Source organism: Rhinolophus sinicus, linkage group LG04 (genome assembly GCF_036562045.2).
Source record: "Rhinolophus sinicus isolate RSC01 linkage group LG04, ASM3656204v1, whole genome shotgun sequence".
In the NCBI taxonomy this organism is placed as follows: domain Eukaryota; kingdom Metazoa; phylum Chordata; class Mammalia; order Chiroptera; family Rhinolophidae; genus Rhinolophus; species Rhinolophus sinicus.
In genome coordinates this window covers 71,651,117-71,676,930 of record NC_133754.1, presented here as the reverse complement: position 1 = coordinate 71,676,930, position 25,814 = coordinate 71,651,117, and positions in this window count along the sequence as shown.

Below are 25,814 nucleotides of genomic sequence, written 5' to 3'. Positions count from 1 at the left end.
AACTGTCTTCCTTCCTCCTTTGGTATGTAAGCTCCAGGTAGGCAGTCATTCCTTTTGTTCACATATGTACCTGAAGCATCTAGGACAGTCCCTGTCATTTAGAAGATGATCAATATCTTTTCTTTTTTGAATGAATGAACATGAATGTAATTTTGTGTGATGTGAAATATGTTTTCCAAAAATATTTTTGAGTTTAAATGGACACATTCATGATATGATAGAGAAAGCTCATGTGATACTTATTTTCAACACATTTAATTCTCCTTCATAATTTCTAAGAGATACAGTCCTCACCAAAATGTTTAACTTTGGTTTTGAAGGTTGTGCTGCCATCTAATGAGGTAAATATAAATTACATAAATTTGCTTTTCTTCTACTGTTGCTGTAGCTTTTTCTTTAAGAGCATCTCTTAACCTTCATAGACTTGAGGAGAATGTTAACTAGTAAATTTTGATCCAGATCCCCAAATGCATGCAAGTAGAAGCATGCACACAGCTCTCTTAAAGTCTGAAAGCACCCAATGTAAAAAGCTGTTGCAGAATAAAAGATTATATCAATTACGGATGTATTATCTTTACTTCAAATAACATTGGCACAGGAAAATGAAACAAATCATTGGAAGGGTCGCACTGCTATTTACAAAATAAACCTCTGGTTTGACCTTGTACTGACTTGACACATGCAGAATTTCTTTACCATAAAATGGAGCTTAAAGGGGAAATTTGCGAGAGATTTGGGAGAGTGAGAGTGAAGGACAGTGTTTTGTTCTCTACATAGGATGGGAGCTATAGTTAAGCTTTAAGGATCTTGTAACAAAAAGAGATGCTGAGGCCTAAAAGCCTATTTGATGATCTTGATAGATTATGCAGCAACATTCTGAAACAAGTAAATGATGACTCCTCATAATTTAAAAATATCATATAAAAATTTATTGCTGTGAATCCAATAAATGTCATTTTACGCATTCTGTACATACCCTGTTTCCCCCAAAATAAGACCTAGCTGGACAATCAGCTCTAATACATCTTTGGGAGCAAAAATTAATATAAGACCCTGTCTTATGTTATGTTATATTATACAAGACCCAATCTTTTATTACAGTGAAATAAGACTGGGTCTTATATTAATTTTTGCTCCAAAAGATGCATTAGAGCTGATTGTCCAGGTAGGTCTTATTTTTGGGGAAACATGGTATGTAAGGGTTTCCCAAGGACTAGAAAATTATCTACAGTACGTTGGCCATCTAATCCATAGTCTGCCTTCAGTTCACTTATTTTCCTCTTCTCTACCTTGTTTTCTATGATTGCTAAGAAGAGATTTTCTTCTATTTAGTGTTTTCTTTTTCAATTAAACTATATATATATATATATAATACATCTTGAATTTTCCCTTTTTTAAGAACGGAGATTTTAAAAAGTCACTTTTATTTTATAGACCACAAGGCTATGTTATTATATTTTTATTAATCTGTAATGTTAATGTTAATATTCTTGACTTATTTATTCTTAAATGTTAGTTTAACAGAAATATCTCTAACCTGAAATGCTTGACAATTTGAATGACATCAGATACAAAGTGGAAAATCAACATGGTGGCTAAAATGCTATATAAAACTTACACTAGAATGGCTACTTAAAGGCATTTTAATATATCTATTCTCTTCCAAATATTTTTATCAAGTACTTACAAATTAATCTACTAAGATAAAATCTGGATATAATTCCACATCATTTGAGATTTTGATTGTCCCCCATAGTATGACAAACACTTAAGGCACCTCTGGGTCACTGTTTCAAGTACCGAACCACAAGGCTACATTTTTGCTCTAGTGTTCCTTCTTCCTTTAGAATTTGTTTTGTCTACTTAAGTGCCTGAAGCTCGATTATATTCTCTCTCATCACTCTTCTCCTGTCTCATCATCACTCAGTCTCCTGCCTGGAGTCTGAACTCAAGAATTAGAATAACCTGCATATCATTTGAGTGGGTAAAGCACTGCTTCAAGTGAATCAAAAATCTTGGCTATGCTTGTAGAAACTGAGTTGAGCCTTACACTGTTGTTAGTATTGACATTGTATTTGGAATGAAGTACTATTTATTTAAACCATTTTATATAAAAAAATACAGACCGCTTTATTTAGTGTAACAAGACATGTCTGAATCTGATTCCAGGCTTCTTGTTAGAAAATAATACACATGTGAAATATTATAATAAGGGCTTGAACACATTCAAAATGAACTAATGGGGTGCTTCTTATAACAATTTAGAACAAGACAGAGAATCTTTACCATAAGAATATTGCTAATCTGGTAGTGGCAACAGAACTAGCAAGGTGTCATGAAAAGTGGTCAGTAGGTTAAGGCTAAAGTTCCCTCTATCCTATGTAATGGATATAATAATCTAGAACAAGTAACTTACCTCTATGGGCTTCATTGCCTTCAACTCAAAGATGAGGTGGCTGGACTACATGATGTATAGTTTCTTCCTGTTTACAGGTCTTGGTTTGCCATATACCTTTCAATAATGATGGACACAGAGATTTGAGCTTTCCCTAGCAGGAATGGAAGACAACTGGAGATAGTCTTACAGAGCTTGACACTCAATGAAAAATTTTAAAGTTAGGAAACATGAGAACTTAGAAAACTCATGCAAAAAAGAATAGATGAAGTGAATATTTACAATCCCACTGCCACCAGGATAGTCCAGTTAGGCGACTTCAGCTAGTAATACTGCTAGTGCATGCTGGATTCTATACTCTGCATCCCACGCTGTCAATAACTTTAGTCTGTGTCTGTTTTTCATTTGTCTATTTTTTCCATCCCTCCCTAAAGATGCAAAGTCTCCAGAGTAACCAATCAGCCAGGGTCTGGTCTCTTGTTCATGTGCTGGCTACCTGGACTATCTGTCACTCTTTCTGTTTCCGTAATGAGAGCCAAGGCCTGGCTTCCTTTAGAGTCTAGCCGATCAGTTCCTGGGGAGGAGAAAATGACAAACCTCTGCTATATCCTACTTGAGACAAAATAACAACCCAGTGAATTCTTTACTGTTCTGGTTCTGAGACCAATTGATGAAGCTTGATGGCATAGATCTGGACTTAGAAAGTAAGTCTTGGGCAGAACTGGGGGATACATGGTTTACGTGCCAACTCTTTTTCCTGTGCATCACAGGATACCCCTGCTCTGAAAGCTGCTGCTCCAGGTTTTCCAGAGGCTCAGAGGAGGCTGTGCTTTTCTGACACTGCCAGCAGGAGCCCAGAGACCACAGCCACTGGGGACAACCATTTATTTTGTACTCCAGTGCTTATTTCACTGTCTTACTGCCCTGGAGCTATGAATTTGACTATTGCTATGATGATAAAAATGTACCCCATTGAAGCATATGCCATGTTGCTCCTATATTAACTGGAGCTCTCAAGGAATTCTTGGTTAGTAAGGGGATATGTAAAGGTTCCAAACTGACTTGATTTTACTTAAAGAAATAACCTGACATAATTTCAAGCATCCTTTTTTATGTGACTAACCCCACTCTAATCTGTTAACCTCCTCAATCCCTATCCCCAAGGTTTCAGTTATACCTTCCGGTGTTTTATTTAAACTTTGTAATTTCGTGTATGTTCATATAATACTCTGAATCCTTTATGGACAATATCTATATAGTAATTTGCTCATTTAACAAATAATTAAGCGCATACAGTGTTTCATGTGCTGCATATACGTTGATGAAAAGACTCAGTTCTTATTCTCAAGTAGCGTGCAAACTTGTGAAGCAAATGTATACATAAAAATTACTCACAGTTTTATGGGGCATGGTCTATATGTCTATATAGAGTGTCCTGGGGAAGAAATCGTGTGGGCAACCAACTCTTCAGTGGTAGAGGGGAGAAAGTGTAATCATGAAAAGTTTTTCAGAGAAGTTGACAATTGACCTAAAATCAAGAGGAAAGAAAAAACTTTTTTTTAAAAAATAGAAGACACATAAAAATGCATTTTAGAATGTGAAAACAATATTTGCAGGAGAATAAGGATGTAAGTGAGCATGACGCATTTGATGAGTGGAAGATAGTTTGGTTAAAATTGTTGTATATTTAGTTTAGATTTTATCACTGGTAATGTAGAATTTTTGGTATGGAAGTGAAATGATCAGATATGAACTTTAGGCACATCACTTGGGTGGCAGTTACTTTAGAAGATGACTGAGAGAAAGTGGCACTCATGCATATGTATGTATATGCATAGGTGTGTGTGTGTGTGTGTGTGTGTGTGTGTGTGTGTGCACGCATGCATGCATGTTTGTGTGTCTGCATGTATGTCTGTGTTTGTGTCTGTGGCATCGTGTCTGTGTCCTCAGAGAGAAACAGAGAAGCCAGTGACGATGGAAGGGTGACATAGCATGTTCCCCTTTCTGGCTTTAAACTCCAGCACAAAAGTATGTGTGTGTGTGTGTGTGTGTGTGTGTGTGTGTGTGTGTGTGCAAATAGAAATGCCTAGAACTATGTATTCCCAGAAAGAAAGCTGAATAAGACTGGCTAAATGAGAAAAGGGAATAAATCTATAAATTGGCAGGTATACGTAAGTATTACTTTTTAATTAAATAAAAGCCTTATGTGTTTATAAAAAAACGCACGTGGCATTCACATTTCCTCAGTTAGGGCTCTGTTTGCAAGCTTGAAGCATCAAGCATTTCTAATATGTGTACACATATGTCACTGGGTAGAACAGTTGTTGGTTCACACACAAAATTTCAGGGTGGATGTCAGAGCCATCTGTCATATGCTTGGCTAGATGGTGTTAGAAAATCAGCAGCTCTTTGAGGCAACTGAAGAGTGAGATGCTGAAAAACATAGAATTGTATGTCCAATATTGTGAAGAACTTAGAATATTTGATTTTTCGAGTTAATGGCCACAGTTTATTTTTAAACAGTAATGAAAGAAAAGCAGGCAAACATTACTTCTGGCTTCCTTTCCTGCTCCCCTCTCCCTTCTGCTATGTGTTTGTTATCTGCCAGGCTTGGGGCTACATGCTGGGCTATCAGAAAGACGAAGACACAGATCCTGACCTCACGGAACTCAGTTTCTCTAAGAGGAAGCAGACAGGACAAGAATTAATTATAATGCAATTTAATAAGCATGATGATAATAGCATGAGCTGAGATTCAGGAAAACAGAGAAAAGAACAATGAATTATTACTGCCCAGCAGGATAGTGGGCGTCTTCACAGAGGAGGTGACACCTGACCTGGCTGTTGAAGGATGGACAAGATTTTGCGCTGTTAGGAGATATGTCAACAGGGAATTGCAGACTTCAGAAAGACCACATTTCCCAGCCATTCCAAAAGAGCCTACTGAGCCTGTGTTCAGGGACTCAAGAACTTGAGGATGTATGTTATTGCTGAAACAGCAGACTACATAAATTCTAAAACTGGATTAAAAACTTGGACCTAAGTCTTAATGTGATGCTAATATGGGGAAAAAACAGAGCAATAGTATTTGTTGATTGATATTATTTACGAATCAACAGTGCTTCATATAGCTAGTCTCAATCCAAAAATCAGCAAAGTGTCTTTTATTCATTTTTAAAGATAATGAAAATGCTCAAGGTCACTAAGCAGTAACAGTCAATATTTGGATGTGGATCTTTCTGACTGCAAATGTCAACGTAATTTTCACTGCACACTTGTTACCTCTATGCACTTGTCTTGAGTATACAATATACATATACACACAAATACATAGCGTTATGAACAAACTAAAATACATACATACATAAATACATGTAAATAAATGAAACCACACACACACACACACACACACACACATACACACTTGTGTTCTTTACCATGGTGTGCATTTATATTGTAGGAATATTTTTGCCCACTAACATAGTGTTTTGGAAATAAAATATATTACGCTTTTAAAAAGAAATGCTTTATTAGGGATTAACTGGAAATTTACTTCAATGGACATTATCAGGCCTAATCCTGGCTTGAGCTGTGCTCTTTTGTTTTATTTTGGTACGAAGTATCTATAGGACAGCTTGTACCTGTGGCAAGACTCAGCCCATCCCTGAATCCTTTTACTGAGAGGCTTTCAACACATAGCTCACTTACTGTTTACAAACACTTACTAGTGTTAAAATCTTTCATGTCAACAGGTTGGGGATCTGGCTGTTGAGTCAATGGGGGCATTTTGTTGACTTCATAAGGTTTTCACAAAGGAGATCAAAGGGATGCCTTATGTTTCAATACATAACTTTATAGGACAGATGGAATCCACCTTGAAAGACCCATGACACTTAAAGCCAGATTATCAAAAGTTTCAGACACTAAAACCTATTAGCTTGCTCGAAACTTATCCTCACACTGTCAGCACTTTTAAACTTCATTTATAGGTAGTGGACAATCCAATTTGAATTTTAACTACTGCCAAAGTTCAAGCATGGGTTAGAAGAATGCCCATTGAAATATGGGTTGTTCTAATGATGCGCTGCTTTGGCATGTGGGCTTACCTCTTGAATGAGGATATCAGATAGATGACTAAATCACTTCACTTGAATAAAAAACTACCCAGTCATTACTTTTGGGAAGAATTTCAGAGCTTGGAATAGTATTTGGGTAGGTGGTAGCTTCACAAATCTGTTCTATCTCAGATGAAAAAAGAGCATGAAAGAAAGTTGTTCATTCTTTCATCTTCCAGAAACTCCAAGGACATTCTGCTCCTGCCCACATCTAACACTGGATATACACACAATCTTTGACTTTCCCCTGCAAGCCTTGAAACAAATTGCAGTGTTACAAATGAAGGTGGTGTACTCGAGTATCCGTATTTTTTTAATCAGTGAAAATAAATTATTTCTGTGCATCTCAACCATTAACTATTAAAGATTGTCAACAATCTTGTTTGTAAAAACCAGTTAGATATATGGGGTAATTCAAAATTATTGTTTTATAAATTAAGATGCTTAAAAGATCTTTTGTTTGATTAGATAGGCATTTAATCTAGTGTTTGAAAATACTTTTAAATGCAATTTAGTTCCAATTGCTTTAATATGTAAAAAGTCCCAATAGTTTATTATCTTTTACATATACTGCCATTTTAAGTGGTGCTGTGAAGTGAAATCTTTTGGATTTTCTATGTGATACTTTAAGTTACACAATTATTAGACTTTTTGTTTTTCTCTTACTTTAAAATAAGTAGTTGAGTTAAACATTTTCCGAAAGAGATGCTATGTTTCTTCACCTTTTCATGCTCATCTACTTATCAACTCAAGGTTTCAGAAAAGTAGGTTAAAACAATTTTATATTTCCTTTAAAATAAATAATAAAAAATGAACGAATATGGCACTAACTTGATTAAGTATGCAAGTGTCTAAAGTCTATAAGTTATATGCCTGATATCTGTGAGATAACTGTCTTTCAAACATATTTTTTAGAAATATGTGTATGCTGTACTTAAGGTTGAAAAATTGTCTAGTAATAAGATAAAAATTGGCTGCCATACATACTATGAGATGTCCCAAGTTTAATTTGCTTTAAATACTAATTGGTCTTCTTTTGGTGTTTCTGGAAACCTGTTTCCTCCCACCCCAGTTTCATTAGGAGTAACTATGTATCTTTTTATTTTTTTCCTATTAACGTATAGTTTCCTTCCAAGCATATTGCGGGATATATTCCATAATTAGCATTTAAACCTTGTAATGCAGAGCGGTTTTGTTTGCTTGCTCTCTGAGTGTCAGCCTTTGAAGAGTGTGCTTTTCCACCTCTGTCTTGTGGGGACCCATCAAGAGTAGAAGAGGTTAAAGGCGTCCACCCATCCAGCAGGTGTGGAGGTAGCAGAAGCTTCTGTCTCCCTTTGTTGGCGGCTCTGAACGTGCAGGTGTGGAACATCAGCACCATCGTTCTGTCTGATAGTTCGGCTTTTGTGTGTGTCAGGTGGGGACATTTACACTAAATCTGAAGGGGAAAAAAAACCTCTCATAACTTTGTTGTCTAGTCTGAGAAGCATGGAACGGATTTTTTTTTTCCTGGTTTTAAAGCTGAAAAGATTGGTGTGGCTTTACCTGTCAAGCTTATAGATACGAGTCTTGTTTTAACTTGACCATAAAAACAGATACAGTTTATGCCTTATTTAAAAAAAATAAACATCAAATGGTTCTAAATAGAACACTAGATATTTCCAGCATTTAGCCAAGAGTTCATGAGCAAAGTGAATGCTTTGCCCTCGTTGGCAAAAATATCACCTTTGAGATACTTCTATTTGTTTAGATCCTTTGGCTTTAAACCATTATTGTACTTTGTTTTTATTATCACACTATCTGTCACCTTTAATTAAGATGTATGAAGCACCAGGTCAGAGGCACTAAAGAAAATCTCCCTTTAAAACACAGAAATTATCTCTGGTATCCCTTGGCCTACCTGGCTCCAATCCAGCTGTCACTTGTGCTCCATGATTCATTCTGATAATGTTAACCAGCTGTTGATTTAAAAATCTGTCATTCACTGAAGGCTTTTTGGTCCTTTCTGAAATAGCTAAAACAATATAATAATGATTTCATATTCTGTATACCCAAATATGTTATTGTCATTCTGCAATCCAGGTGGAAAAGTACATCTATTATGCTTTGAATTACCTTCTTGTCTGAACACGACTCAAATAGAAAAGTAATTCTTATATTTGCATCTCATGGAAAAAGTATAAGGAAGGTTGCCAGGGCTCCAGAATGTCAGCCTGTGACAACACTGATTTCTCTAAACATCTTAGTATCACATGTTCCTTTTTTCTAATCAGTTGACATTTCTGTTTATATCACCCAAGAGAAAAGGCTATGTGGCTCAACAAATGTCAATAATTTGGCAAACTAAAAAGCATTTTTCTTCAATTAAATTCATTTATCTTTTAAGACACAGAAATTGGTAGTAAGATGAAGACATTTTATTAAAGAATTTAAAACTATCCTTTACATGGTTTTAATGTTAAACCTTGCAGATGATAAAAATTAAATATTGAGTACTCTATTACAAATTGTCATGCAAAGATTGAATAACCACATACATTATGATAATAACAAAAGTTGCTATTCATTTTGGGCCTACTCTGTGTCAAGTAGCTTCTTTAATCTTTATATCAGAATTATTTAAAGAATGAGAAAACTAAGAATGAGGAAAGTTTAAGTAACTTGTCACACAGCTAATAAGTGACAGCTAGAATTCAAACCCAAACTCATCTGATTCTCAGCTTCTCTATTTACCATAGCATATGATTCTCAATAAAGAAAAAAACAATATTAAAAAAGAAAGAGGTGTATACTATGGTGTTAGAATTAATTGCATTTTCAGGTTAGAGTACATACATTAACAACATCTGCTTTGGTCTGACTATATTACCAAAAGATGTCTAACACACACACACACACACACACACACACACACATACACACACGCTTGATTACCTTAAGAGAATTAAAATAGGAAAACTGAATTGGTAACATTATAATACAAACTTCCCTGTGCTGACAAGGACAGTTTCTTTCAATTATCACAACAACCCTATGGAGCAGATACTTTTATTATTATTCCTATTTTACACAGATGAATACAATGAAGCATAATAATTTAACAAGCAAGCAGAAAAGCCAGGCCTTTTTTCAACTTAGGCCTCTGTGACTCATGCTAGCTTTACTCTTTAGATCAGTTTTTACTGAACAAATTTTTTACTGAACAAATTTCAATGTAAAGGATTCACAGGGTTTGAGGTTAAGTGTTTATTGAGTCCAGGAAATGTTGTAAAATGTATTTGTATTTACTTAAATCTAACATGAAATTCTTTCTTTGTGTGTGGTTGGCCACTCTCTTTCAAAATTGTAGGAAAAATAAAATCAGTTAATTAAGGATTCTAGTGTAGTTATTGAAGTGTTACTGTATCTATGTAGACTCTTACCATTGACAAAAGATAATATTGGGAAGAGAAAAGAGGCAAAAAGCCTGGACCTTTCTGTTTCAAATGATGCATGTGTTACCTGGATATGTCCCTTGCTTCAGAGTCAGTCAAATTTGGTGACAACTATATGCATAAATTTAGTCAGAATTTGGCTGGATGAGTAAGTGTTGTCCTTATATTCTCTGTGGTAAGATTATACTGGCAAATGTTACGGTGTGTTGTGCTTTCTTATGAATTTTGTTGTTCTTTTGTTTTCACCATTCTTCTAAGTGTTTTTACTCTGCATTTTTAATGTGTCTGAAGAGGATGGAGAAAATAAACCTAATTCAAAGGTGTATTGATGAACTCAACTGAGTTAACAAATGTAAACTCACAAGCACTATACAATAGAGGCTCAATAAATGTTTGGTTCCCACTTTTAATTAAAAGCAGCCTTTCTTCCTAATTAGAGTTTACTTTAAATCCTACATTATTTTTTCATTTTGTTTTTGTATCCTTCATAGTATGGTTATAAATTCTATTATAGTAGGCCAATTGATTAACATAACTGTTACAAAAACAGTAACTTCAGTCAAGATGATATGTAACTGCTTAATCTGAGTCACCCTGTTAACAACTTCTTTTTAATCTTAAAAATTGTCTTTTACTGACCCAGTTTATTATAGCTACTTAGCTAGGTTTCAGTCTTTGTTATAGAGTTCATATTCAAACACATATTAACAAATTTAATTGCATCATTAAAATAATACAGTGCTAAGCCTCTAGTGCATTCTATTAGTGTAATTGCTAAGTCTAATGTGAGTGTATTTATAAGCACTTATGAATCTGTAATATTTTTATATGATTTAGAAAATTATAACTTGTTTTTCACAGGCAAGTAAAACTTAAAGAACATTATGTGCGCATAAGTTTTTGAAAGTTAGTTAAATTTTGAATTTTTAAGATAATTTCTTTTTCTTTCTTAGACTGTTCTTCAATACTTCTTTTGGAAATATCATTACTTGTTTTCTCAGTTGTTCAGGATACGTGAAGTAAAGACAATGTATTAAAACAAAGTATATTGTTTTATATTAAATAAGTTATTATATAAGGTTATATGTAAAACAAAAATACCTTCTATGTAACCATTGTTAAAGAGTAGGTTAGATGTACCAAACAGACCATATTTTTTGTATTTACAATTTCTTAAGGCGACTCAAGATCCAAGTAAGTTTAATATATTGTAATTAATTGATATAGCTATTGAGTCTCTTAATCTCAGATTCCTCTTCCATCCTTTGCAATTTATTTTTTTCCAGCTTTATTGAGATATAATTGACATATAACATTGTGTAAGTTTAAGGTATACAATGTGTTGATTTGATGCACTTATATATTGCAAAATGATAACTACTGCCGTAGTGTTACCTAACACCTCCATCGTGTCACATAATTTCCATTTCTTTTTTGTGGTGAGAACATTTAAGATCTACTCTTTTAGCAACTTTCAAGTATATAATACAGTATTATTAATTATAAATAAATGCCATGCTGTACATTAGATCCCCAGAACTCATTCATCCTATAACTGGAACTTTGTACTATTTAACCAATATATCCCCATTTCCAGATCATATTAATATCTTGCATACAGAATGAACAACATTCAGTACACTAAGGGTTGGGCTGCTACTAAGATTAAGGTTTTCATATTTTGCCTTTATAGGGGAACTACGAACCCCAATTCTGTTGGCAATATTATTTATGTTGTGTGGAGTGAAAAGATTCTTGTGACTTTTGATTATCACCATTGGAGATTCTATAAATCTAGTTGAGGCAGAAAGTGCAAGAATAACTTAAATGGCTGTAGAATAAAATCTGGACCTAAGTCTAACAGCTATGTTTTTAAACTGAAGACTCCATATGAAGTGATTACATTGGACTGGAATGAGAAAAATTCAGACTTATCACCATTGGGTTTTGTCGAAAAAACAAACAAATCCAGACCAGTCTTTGTTATCAATAGGTTTTAAAAACATATTTTGATATTTATTAGTTCACCTTTAAAATAGATACAGATGAGTCTGTAGAAGAGAAACACCGTTAAAACAAGTAGGGGCACACAAGGACTTAAGATGATATCTCTAATGAAATACAGAGCTTCAGCACTGTGAGAAAATTAAGACTTGGGACGAGAATCAAAGAGGAGCTCAATAGCCTTCAGAAGGCGTTTTTATAGTCTGGGATCAAGGAGGTTTCATCTGCTGAAGTGTCAAGGACTAGTAATGGTCTGTTAATCTATGAGGTGCTTTTATATTGTTTTCTTTGCAATTTCTGAGACAGTTAAAGCTTAAGAGTAAGAGGTTATAGGCTGGAAATCAGATGTGCTCTAGATGCAGTTGTCCCACCTTATTGCAGTGTCATGTGATGTTCAGGAGGGCGTGGAATGCTTTTAGGGTTCCCTTAAAGGTTAAAGATGTTAAATACCCTCAGTCATTTCAATCACATTCTAGGGACCAAAAAAAAAAAAGGATAATAGAGAATGAAAGAAGAAATCCAAAGGCATAGTCACTTATTAAGTTTTCTGAATTAAGAGTAACAATTACGTATAATTTTTTGGATACATGACATTTGATTCTTCCATCCCAAAGTGACCTAGTGGCTGGTATACATTAGGTATATATTTGCATGTTTATGGAGAAACCTAGGCTCTTTACATAAAATAATTGTTGATGTTTTAAAACTGAAATTTGATCTTCTTAATAAAAAGAAAAGGTGAATAAAAACTGTGTGTTTCCATTTTGAATGCAGTGGTGCCACATCTTACTGGAGTCTAATTTCTCAAGTTAGAATATGCCAAAATCACATACAGTCAAAATCATGCTTGAAAATTCCATACGTCTTCCAGAAGTACAGCACATCTGATTTTATGTAAACAGCCTTATACAGTAATTATGTACACATTAAAATATAATATATAATAAAAAATATTTAAAATATAATTGTACAGTATATAAAAAAATTTCAATTACATTTTTATTATTATTCTTTTGCCAAGCACATTGTGTAAGTTAAATACACATCTGAGGAAACTACTTTTGAAGATAAACAGATTAAATATATGATGAAGTGAAAGAAAAAGCTCTTTGGTTTCCAAATGTCGTGTAGCAGGAATAACCAGAAGATAAATGTTGCCTTGGTATAGTTAATGTATAGTACGATGCTACTGATTAATTAAATTATCACCATTGGTCTTAGCAAGACAATCCTTAGGGAAGTGCCGAGTGGTCTAAAAAACATCCAAAATGGCTTTGAAAAGATAATTTCAGCAATTAGATCCATGAATTTAGCTAATGGAACATCCTCATTTCTGTCCAAGTGTTTCTGTTATGAAGCTTAGAAAACATCCAGTAAAATTCTGTGTGTTAATGACCTGCTAAGAATATTTAAAATTCCAGTGAAAAACAAAGCTTGAAATGTTGCTTTACTTCTCTTACTTTTTCCATCATTTACATGCCTGTAAAGAAACCTCTACCTTGAGGATGATGATCACTACCAAAAGAGTCACAATTTTTATTAGCTAAATAGAAAATTTTTTTTCACCCATTTTACCTTTGGGATACCTCATCGTAGGGAGATGGGTAGGCTAAATTAAAAATAATATTTAGAAAATTATTTTAATATTTTAGATATACCCAAGTGTGTGTTACATATTATATATTTTATTTATAAAATATTTGTATAATTTAGAAATATCCACATGTTTGTTACACATTGCTGTAGTAACCTTTTTCCTTTGTGGCTGTTATTTAGAAATATGAATGATTTTAGCTTTTAGTTAAGGAAATGGTGTTTATTTGACAAGTTATCTTGTTTAAATTGGGCTGAGATAAAGGTAGCTATAGGCTTGGGTTTGAATCTAGGCTTCACATACAATGCAAAATGTGCACGCCTCTCTGAGAGGATTAAATAAAAATAATCTGTAAAGGTTTTTTTATATACCTTAAAGCACTTTAAATTCGTGGTTTGGAAGCAGTATTGTATAGAGCAGAATCAGAGCTTTATTGTCACACAGTTAAACCTTAAAACCTCAGCTCTTCAGTAAACACTCTGTTAGCTTTCCTTACCAATTTCCCTAACCTCTTTAAAGCCTAGATTAATAATCAGTAAAATAAACATAATAATAGTATCTACCAACTAAAGAAGTGCAGATTAAATGAATTGATTCATTTAAAGCTTATGGTCTAAATCCAAGAAGCCGAGGGATCCTTTTCTGAGAAGAACTAGGAGGGACTTCCTTACCTTGTTAACTTGTGGTGTGTGTGTGTGTGTGTGTGTGTGTGTGTGTGTGTGTGTACTGGAGAGCTCTGAAAAATAACTAACCAACCTTAAAATTGTTTTTGTTTCATTTGTTTGTTTATTTTGTTCTTTAAATTCCACCTATAAGTGATAACATATGACATTTGTCCTTCGCTGTCTGACCAACTACACTAAGCACAATACCCTCTAGGTCCATCCATGTTGTTGCAGATGGCAAGATCTCATTCTTTCTTATGGCTGAGCCAAATTCCACTGTGTATATGAACCACCTATTCTTTATCCATTCATCCATTCAGGGACACCCAGGCTGCCTCCATATCCTGGCTACCATAAACAATGCTGCAATGAATATATGGATGAGCATGTCCCCTCAAAGTAACATTTTGGGTTTCTTTGGATAAGTGCCCAGAAGTGGGATTACTAGTAGTCCTTCTTTGTCTCCTGTTAGTCTTTGTTTTAAAATCTATTTTGTCTGGCATAAGTATTGCTACTCCAGCTATTTGGATGTTTGTTTGTTTGTTTTTTTCATGAAATATATTTTTCTATCCCTTTACTTTCTCTGCCGTCATTGGCTAATGGGTAACAGCTGATGGCCAACTAGTCACAGCTGATGGCCATCTACTACCCGAGCCAGCACCTTTCCACGTGAGCTGAGAGCCTGGAAACTGCTCTCTGGGACTCTTGCCACTCATGCCGGGCTTAGGGCTGCTCAGCCAGAAGCATGGGACATTCTCAAACCAGATGCCGCTGGTCTGGGTTCTGCAAAACTTGGAGAAACTCTAGGAAAGTCTGAAACATGAACCAAAGCAGACAGTTTGTAAAAAAAAAAAAAAAAAAAAAAAGCCATGGGAACCAACTTGAATTCACCCAAAAGTTGGGCAGGGCAGGTCCTCAGAATCACCAGGGCATGGTGAGTGAATGATGTCAGCCAACTTTATGGAGAATCCCATTAGCGGCCGCCTGCGTCTGCATGCAGGGAAGAGGAGGGCTCCACGAAGAAACAATGGCTTCCGTCAGCTCCTGTGTCAGGGAGAAAGCTGCCCCTCCAGGATTCATTCTGAAGCCAGACAACTCAGTTCCTTTCCCATGTGTACTTGTTGCCTCTCCAGCTGCTGCCCCAGCGCTGGACCTCAGAGCCAGTGATTCCATTGGTAAGTAAGTCTGTACTCAGTCTCTTTAAGAGGAGTACATGGGACTCCAGTTGCCCTCTGTCTCACTCAGGCACAATATCCGCTGGTTTTCACAACCAGAACTTATGGGGACTTCTCTCTCTGGCACTGGCACCCTGGGCTGGGGAACCTGGTGTGGCACCAGGGCCCCTTGCTTCTTTGGAGTGTGGGGGGGAAACCTCTGAAACTGAGATATCCTTCGTGATTTTTAATTGTCGTGTGTGTGTGTGTGTGTGTGTGTGTGTGTGTGTGAGAGAGAGTGTGTGTGTGTGAGCAGCCTGATCTGCATCTCTGACCTTTCTACCAGTCTCTAGGTAGCTTCTTCTGTATGTCCTTAGTTGTATGGCTTTGGTTCAGCAAGATTTCAGTCAATTCTCAATGATGGTTGTTTTGTAGTTTAGTTGTAATTTTGATGTGGTTGTGAGAGAAGGTAAACACAGCATTTACCTACTGCGCCATCTTGACCGGAACTCTCTAAAATTATTTTTAATTTTGTCTACAACATTTAAATATTAGATATCTCTATCATATACTAAGTAACAAGAATAATATATTTGAAGTTTATAGTAGATTAAGTCAAACCTAATCCTTCAGGTCAGAAAACAGGTATAAAAATGGTGTAATTGATCATGGCTGTTGCCAAACTGCTTAGGATTTTATATTATATAACCTATACCTCTATTTCCTCACCTACAAAATATAATTGATAATAATAATCATAATTACTGAATAGGTTAGTATATGTTTTAAATGATATTTTATAAAGGTAATTTTATTAATAAAATCAAAGCTGTTATGCATACAAGGGATGGGCATTTAGTAAGAGTTTTTGTGTGGTAAAAAGTTTAAATTTTATTCTGGTTGCAATGGGAAACCACTGGAGGTATTTGTTTTCACTGGCTACTTTTTAGAGCAGTTTTAGGTTCACAGCAAAACTGAGCAGAAGACACAGAGATTTCCCATATGTATACTGCCCCCACACATACAAAGCCTGCCTTATTATCAATATTTCCCCCCAGAATTGTATATTTGCTATAATTAATAAACCTAAAGTGACACATCGTTATCACCCAGAATCCATAATTTGTGTTAGGGTTCACTCATGGTGATGTGCATTCTATGGGTTTGGAGAAATGTGTAATGACATGTATTCACTGTTATACTATCACATAAAGTAGTTTTACTGTCCAGAAAATCCTGTGACCCACCTATTCATCCCTCCGTCCCCACTTCCCTTTGGTAATCACTAATCTTTTTAGGGTCTCCATGGTTTTGCCTTTTCCAGAATGTCATCACACATACTAGTTGGAATCACACAGTATGTAGCCTTTTCAGATTGGCTTTTTTTTTCACTTAGTGATATGCATTGAAGTTTCCTCTGTGTTTTTGGTAGTTCATTACTTTTCAGTACTGAATATATTCCATTGTCCAGATGTACCACAGTTTATTTATTCACCTACTGAAGAGCTTCTTGGTTACTTCCAAGCTTTATTAATTATGAATAAAGCTGCTATAAATATCTATGTGCACATTTTTGTGTGAACATAAGTGTTCAGCTCCTTTGGATAAATACCAAAGAGTGTGACTGGTGGATTGTATGATAAGAATATGTTTAGTTTTGTAAGAAACTGCCAAATTATCTTCCAAGTAGCTGTACCATTTTGCATTCCTACCAGCAATGTATGAGAGTTCCCATAGCTCCACATCCTCACCAACATTTAGTGTTGTCAGTGTTTTGGATTTTGGCCATGCTAATAGGTGTGCAGTAATATCTCATTGTTGTTTTAATTTGTGATTCCCTAATGACAAATGATGTGGAGCATCTTTTCATATACTTATTTGCCATCTATGTACCTTCTTTGGTGAGGTGTCTGTGAAGGTATTTGACCTATTTTTAATTGGGCTGTTTGCTTTCTTCTTGTTGAATTTTAAGAGTTCTTTGTATGTTGTGGACAATAGTCCTTTATTCTATGTGTCTTATTAAAATTAAAACCTTCTGCTCTGCCAAAGACCATCTCAGGAAAATGAGAAGACAAGCCACAGACTAGGAGAAAGTATTTGCAAAAGACAAAGGTTTCTTTCTTTCTTTCTTTCTTTCTTTCTTTCTTTCTTTTTTTTTTTTTTTTTTTTTTGCAAATTACAAAGAATTTCAGCTTATCAAATTATATCTTTTATGGATGATGACTTTGGTGCTATATCTAAAAAGTCATCATGATAAGCCATCTAGATATTTCTCCTATGTCATCTTTTAGGAGTTTCATAATTTTGTATCACACATTTAGGTGTATGAACCATTTTGAGTTACTTTTTGTAAAGAATGTAAGGTCTCTGTCTACATATATTATTAGTTTTGTTTGCATGTGGATGTCCTCTTGTTCCAGCATCATTTATTGAAAAGACAGTGTTTGCTCCATTTTATTGCCTTTGATCTTTTGTCAAAGATCAGTTGACTATATTTATGTGGGTCTATTTCTAGAATCTGTATTCTCTTTCACTGATCTATTCTTTTGCCAGTACAACAGTGTCTTGATTGCTGTAGCTTTATGGTAAGTCTTAACGTCAAACATTCTCTGTCTTCCAACTTTGTTCCTCTCCTTTAGTGTTGTGTTGGCTAGTCTGTGTCTTATGCCTCTATATATAAACTTTAGACTCAATCTGCCAAAACCCACAAAATAACTTAATGCGATTTAACTGGGATTGCATTGAATCTATAGATGAAGTTGGGAAGAGCTGACATCTTGACAATATTGAATCTTCCTATCCATGAATATGGAGAGTCTTTTCGTTTAGTTTTTCTTTGATTCCTTTCATCACTTTTCTTCATATAGATATTGTACATATTTTGTTAGATTTATACTTAAATATTTCATTTTGGGAGTGCTAATGCATGTAGTATGGTGTTTTTAATTTCAAGTTCCACTTGTTCATTACTAGTATATAGGAAAGCAATTTTTGTATATTAACTTTCTATCCTGCAACTTGCTGTACTCTGTTATTAGTTCCAGGAGGGTTTTTTTTGTTTGTTTTTGTTTTTTGCTGTTGTTGTTGCTATTTATATTTTCTACATAGATGATTATGTCATCTGCAAACAAAGACAATTTTATTTCTTCCTTGCCAATCTATATAATTTTTATTTCATTTTCTTGTCTTATTACATTAGCTCATAGTTTCAGTACAATGTTGAAAAGGCATGATGAGCGGAGACATCCTTGCCTTGTTCCTGATCTTATCTTAGTAAGAAAGCTTTAAGTTTCTCACCGCTTAGTATGATGTTAGCTGGATTTTTTTTTTTTTTTTTCAATAATAGATATTGTTGACCAAATTGAGAAAATTTCCCTCCAGGACTGGGGATTTTTTTTGGTGCAAGATGGCAAGCATGTACTCCAAAAGTAATGAGGACATATCAAGAGAACATAGGTCATATCCTGCACAATTTGAGCATAAAAATAAATAATGATAAACGCAAGATATTTATAGAATAAAATAATAATATTTTAGTGCAACTGTTTAAATAAACAACCAACCAACTAACCAAGCAACTAACCAAATAAACAAATAAATAAAGGAGAAGGGAAAACTTTTCCTTAGGGTAGAATACCAACCAATAAGTACTAAAGGAATGAAGGAATTAGAAAATGTCCATTTTGCATCTATTATAGGATCATTGCTAATCCAGGAAAATCATCATACATGCTAAAACTAGTGGGTAAATATTAGATGAAGAGGCTATTTATAGAGTCTCAGATATCCCTTCAGAAATTGTTTTTTGGTCACCAAGAGAAAACAGTAAAGAATTGTCCCGTAATTTTCCTTTCTGTTGGAAGACAGCCCCCTAATGCCTATAACGAATTCCTGGTAATTCTTTCTTTAAAGCTTAGATGAAACTACACCTCCTTGTAAAGACTTCTCGACACTGTCTGGAACAATGAGAGGATTTTTCCTGCTCTAGTTAAGTATCTGTCTTCCCCAGTGGTCTAACCCTCAAAGATCAAGAACATGTCTTTGTATCTTCTCTTCTTTTCTATCAATGCAATCATACTGACACATAGAAGTAATAGATTAAATATTGCTGAATGAAGGAATCAATCAATCAAAAATTCCCATGTAATATAAAAGAAATGAAATAGATAGATTTTCTTGAATAAAATGAATTTGAATCTAGATCTCCACGCTCCCCAAAATGGTGAAAAAATGAATTTTGAGATATGTACTTGAGTGCTATTCTCCTTTGCTTTCTGACAAGATTAGATGCTTTACAATCATACTGTTTAAGGTTATCATTTTTATATAATGTTTATTTACCATCAGAAAATTTCATTTTATCAAACTAGTGCACTTTTTTATTCCTAAATATATACCTAAGGTAACAGAATAATCCTAGCCCAAGGAAAAAACATGCTCATAAGAGATGTTGATGCATGTTCAGTAGAAAAAGAAATAGTGCCTCTTTAAGAGAGCTCTAGTTCTGATCCTCTGCCCAGTCCTTAAAACTCAAAGAAAATTCTTCCTTAACCTTAGATTTTAGTGCTATTTTTTTGAACTTTAAATTCCACTGTAATCTCTCATTTAGGATACTACCACTTTAAGGGACACTTAGCATTGTGAGTGTTTGACTATAGAGGTTAATCCTTAATTGTAGATTTGTGGTTGGGGGCCTTCTTAACAAAGCTGCATTCTGGCAGGAGCTTTAACCACATATATTTAAGTTTTTTTATTTTTATTTTTAGTTCAATGACCATATGAAACCCACACAGAGAATATAGTATCAAATACTAGTTTATTCTTTAGAAGGCAAACTCTTAGAGGGCAGGGCCCTGGATTCTTCACGGCATTCTGAGATATATAATGATTATGAATGGATTGTTATGAATACAATTTAAAATTTTATGTTTTGAAAAATTTTACTTTATAAAAATCTGGTGCCATCTGAAATGTTTTTTATCTTTGAGCTGGTGAGTAAAATGATATGCTGACAACTTATTAAAAGTTCACTTATTCTATAAACACAATATACAACTATGCACTATAGGTGCTTAATTAATATTAAATGACTGAGTAGCTGGCTCTAATGTTATCAACAATTGTTGCCACTTTTCTGATATGTGTATATATATCATCATATTCCTTCTCTTCTTATGTTTCTTTTAATTTTGTACACATATATTTTTTTCATTTGTCATAGAAAAACAGAATGACAAAACAAAGACTATAAGAATAGATCTTGAATCATTAAGTCTGGAGGGGATTCTATCAAATGAGTTGATGACATACAGGAAGCCATGGGAGCATACAGAAAGACATTAAGAGGATTCAAGGAAATTTTTCCATAGGAAGTGCCATATAATCTGAGACCTACTTGGTATTAACTAAGTTAAAGAAGAAGAGGAGGAGTGTTCTGGACTCAGAGAATGGCATTAATTCATTTATTCATCCTCTCATTTACAAAGCAATCTTTAGGTACCTCTATGTGTCAAGCTGCATTGTAATGAACAAGATAGGCATAGATTCGTACCCACATGAAACTTAAATTGAATGAAGGAGAGGAAGTAAAAGCAAGCAAGGGAGATGGTAAAATAATTATGTGTTATTGCAATTATTATGAAGTAATCTATCAACAGAGTAATAAGGAAAAAAATGCTTCTTTGAGAAGATGACGTGTTAAGCTAAAACCTAACGGATGTAAAGGACTTAGCCCTGTAACTCTTAGAGAAAAGAGTATATCAGATAAATGAAACCACTTACAGGTGAGTACAAATGTCTTACAGTAAAGGAGAAGGTCAGAATGGCTAGCCCAGAGAATGTAAGATGAGTAGTCGGTCAAGAAACAGTTGAATAGCGGCACCAGAACCATATTGTAGAAGACCATATAAGAAAATCAGAAATTCCAGGCTGCTTTAGGATCTGAGAAGTTGCCATGAAAGAGTAGTCATCCTGTGAACATTAGAAGATAATATAAAAATGTGTTATATCTGAGGACATCACTTGGCCATCCTTAAGAAAGAAATGGCCTTTGAGTTATTCAATCACATTTTTGAGAAAATTGTTCCAAATTCTTTGTATGAGGGAATTAAACCTCTTAGTAGAGTGCAAGCTCTCTGAGAGGGTCTATTGCTCACAGCTTTATCACTAGTGCTTAGTGCAGTGCTGGGCAAACAGAAGGTGTGGGAACAAATATTTGTTTACAGGATAGGGCTAAAAGAGCTGAAATTTCAAGAGGAAATCTTTCAAGAGAAAAACTTTATAGGTACATCCAAGAGTGACAGGAGAGGGGTAACGGTATTATTTGATGGAGGATAATTCCAACAGGGACAAAAACATGAACCTGAGCCATAAGAAGGGACATCGATTTAGAAGAGTTGCAATCTTACTGATAGCTCTAGCATCCATGGCAACAAAGCTAAAATGGTTGCCTAGGAAGAAAACATAGCATCAGGGAACATGGGAATGGACATTTGCTTGAAGAGGGCTTGGGATTTGAGCAGCATACTGTGTGGAGCTGATTCTTGTCCAGACCAGTGCAATAGGGTCCTGACTGATTCTCTGGTTCCGCCCTTTCTCTCCTCCAATATGCTTTCCTCCTAGCGACAAAGTAATCTTAAAATATGAGTTGGCTCACCTCCCTCACCTGCTTTAAAATTTTTCCATAGCTTCCCTCCACCTCCACAATATAACTCAAGATCCCTCACAGTCGATTAGGCCCTGACTGAGCAGCCCCATTGCTCCAACATTCCCACCACTTACGACTTTCCAGACACACTGCGCTTCACCTTCCTTGCCTCAAGGATTTTACTCCTATTATTTCCGTGTCCTGGAATATTCTGACTTCACATAGTCTTATACTCCATTGATTTGTTTTTTCATGTCACCCAGTTCTGCCCTACGCCACTTCCTTTCTACATTTTAATTCTGCTACTGTATTTTACACTTTGTAAGAATCCTCCCTTATTTCTCCTTTGTCTCTTAAAGTTCTATCATGCTTTCTTTTTATTTGTTCTCTCCTGTTGCTATCTTATTTGATTTCATAAAAGCAATATTTTTCTAAAAACTTACCAACGAAAACCAAGGTTTTCTTTGGTATTTGCTGTGAACTATTTTTACAGGCTATTTTTCTGAATCTCCAATATGACACTTTTCTTTACCTGTGAGAATATTGTTCCCCACAGGCACAGAGTTGATGTATTTTCATCAATTTATTTTTAAGTTTTTGCCAAAAGATAGGGTAAAAGGATTGCCCTATGTCTCTTGTTATTTATCAGGTTGTTATTAAATTCCTTATTCAACTCTGCTACTTTCCCACGAATTGTTCACAGTCTAATCCCTGATGTTAACAGTTTTTATTTTGTTCAGTTTTGTTGGATTAGGAACGGACCTTCTCTTTCTGACATCCTCAACATTGTATGTGAATAACCACCCATGTAATTATGTGCTGTGACCAGGCCTTTTCCTGCCTCTTCCTTCACCTGGAGATTTAACTGTAGATATATTCCTGCAAGGATGCAGGGTGCCACCCCCACCCATCACCTTGCTCTGTCCCAGCAGCCCAGATCCCTAATTAATATATAGACTTGATAGTTTTTGATCCCAGAGTATGTAGTTGTGGTGTGAGACTGTTGGCTCTTTTCCAATTAAGAAGTTTCTCTCTTATGGTATAATGTGCACAGCTATTGTTTAAAATTTTGATCTAGTCTCATCAGTCTGAAGTTAGTGGAAATCTAGGTGGTGGTAGCACCTTGACTTTAATTTCTTATTTTCAGTGCTGTTCTGAAGTTTTGGGTTTTTTCTGTTTCTTTAGTACTTTACTGAGAAATAGGAATGGCTCTATTACTGATTCTACCCCAGTACTATTTTAAACTAGAAAAGTATTTATTATTTCTGGTCTTATAATCAGAAAAATTTATTTGAATTACTTTTTGGGTAATATATTTATATCAAGCATAATCTATAAGCATTGTCTATGAATCATGCACATAAAAAGTGTGCAGGAACAGAAAGTCCTATAAAATGCTTACCATGTTGCTTTAAAATCAAGTGTGGATTAATATATCATAAACTATGTAGAATGATAATGGTTAATAAAGTAATAAATTACCAAAGCTGGCTTAATTTGAAACACAAAGGCTCCAAATACGAATTAAAATTTGTGAATTATTCATATGCACTCCTTTTAAGCTTAAGAGTTGGAAGTAGATTTTCACAAATGTGAAAAATCCTGCATCACATTGTGCCTGATGCATCGGAGTGATCAATAAATATTATTTTCTTTAGTTTTTGTCTTTCCATTGTCCTCCCTCCCTTTCTTTCTTTTTGATTTTGGGCTGAGATTGAAGACACAGGCATAGATCCTAATAGCATGTTATCTTAGTGGGAGAGAGCCATTGTGTCAACTCCAATTAGATGTTGAGTGTTGCAGATGAATAATGCCTTGATTGTTAAGATCTATCTATCTATCTATCTATCTATCTATCTATCTATCTATCTATCTATCTATCTACCTATCTATCACTTACCTATCTGTCTATATCTTTCTATCTCTCCTCTCTTCTGAAGAATAAGTCTTTGGTTATTTATTTTTAAAAAAATAATAATAGGAGTGATTTGCTTTCACATAGTCTTATACTTCCTAATCATGGCAATTCAATAGAAAGCAAATGTTGAAAGCAATGTCACTGATTTCAAAAGAGAAGAATATAAATTGTATATCATGCTTCTTTACTAATACAAAACTGATTTTCTACACCTCTTCTATCTTTATAATTTAGACATTTTCTGTAACTGAAATTTAAGATGTAATTATTAAATTTAGTTTTGATATTTGAAAAAACAAACTTTGGAAGTAGCTAGTTAAAGCTGTATAGTTTGACTACTGTTCATCTATGCACCCTGGGTGGCTGAAGCTTTAAACACCTCAGGTGTCCTGAAGAACTATCAATGGACCATTAAACAGCTATATCATGCCATAAAGCTATATTCCTGGCAGCAGTTGACCCATGTCATCATGTCCTTCCTTGCAAATCTTCTAAAATAACAGTTCAACAGCTTTATGTACCCATGTGTAGCCTAGTAATGTGATCTAGGGCAGGGTATAGGGATCATGTTCAGCTCAGATATGTTGACCTGTGGTCAAACAATGGATAATATGTCAGTCACAGGATTCATTTCCAATACGAGAACTTTGTTCTAAAATATGACACACTTTGGTATATGTCACTTTTGTGTAAATCTTCAGCTGAAATCATAATTTTGAGGAAGACATATGAGTAAATGTATCTTAGAGTCCTTTCTGTTTTTCTTCTCTTAATGTGTGTACCCCAATCAACTGCCAGTCAAATTCATGGAACTCACTTCATGCATAGCTTTGGGAATGCTTTATGGTCATTAGAGTCAAATGGAAAAGGTGGCAAACAAAGCAAAGAATAATGACAACTAAGGACAGCATGGTAGGTGAATGCGGTGTTGCACAATGTGTTGCTTTGAAAGATGGGTAAGCTATAGATAGGTCAAATAGATAGGTTATGTTATGGTGGACAAAAGAGTTTAGGCTTGATGTGGAAGACAAGATTCTTGAGACGAGCAGAAACTTGACAAAAGCAGTATTTTAGGAAGATTAATAAAGCAGTGGGCCACAGGACAGCCTGAGGTAGGCGTTGATTAGAGATGAGAAAATATAACTATATTTATCTACATTCATGACATGAGGGTCATAGAATGCAGAAAGAAGGTGGCACCAAAAAGAAGCAAATTCAAGATGAATTATGTGAAGAATCCCTGGAATTCGGATTTGGCATGTAATTGGCTAAATTAATGGATAGTAGGAGGAGTCCATTAAATTAGGTGTAATGGAGTGCTTTCCCCTAAATCTTTCTCCTTAAATTATATTTTAACAAAATAGTAAATAATCTCAACTCATGTTTTCAAATACAGGGCACTAACATCTAAAAAGTTATGGAAAATATGTTAATAATTGAGGATAAAAAGAGGTAATTAAGATTGGAAATGGTGAAAAGTGATAATGACTGGAGAGCAGTAATAGATTAGCCCTCCCCCCAAATAGCCTTGAAAACGTATAAAGAAAGTAAGTGCCAAGTATATCAAAGCTTTGATATTCCACTCCTATGTCTGTGGGTGTAAGGAGCCAGGCTGCTGATGGGTCAGAGTTTCTGGGAGGTACTTATCTGGCTTAGCGTTATCACGGCAGACCCAAAGCTCTTCAACCCTGCGTTATAGAGAGGTTATCGGAGAAATACCAAGTCAAGGTCTTACTGTAATAGCACACATTTATCGTTTCCTCTGTGCCAGGCAGTCTTCTAAGACATTTATACATTTTCATGTGGTCATCACAATGTTTCTATGAGGTAAGTGTTTTTATTATTCCCCCGTTTTGTAAGTGAGGAATATGAGACCCAGTGAAGTTAAGTAA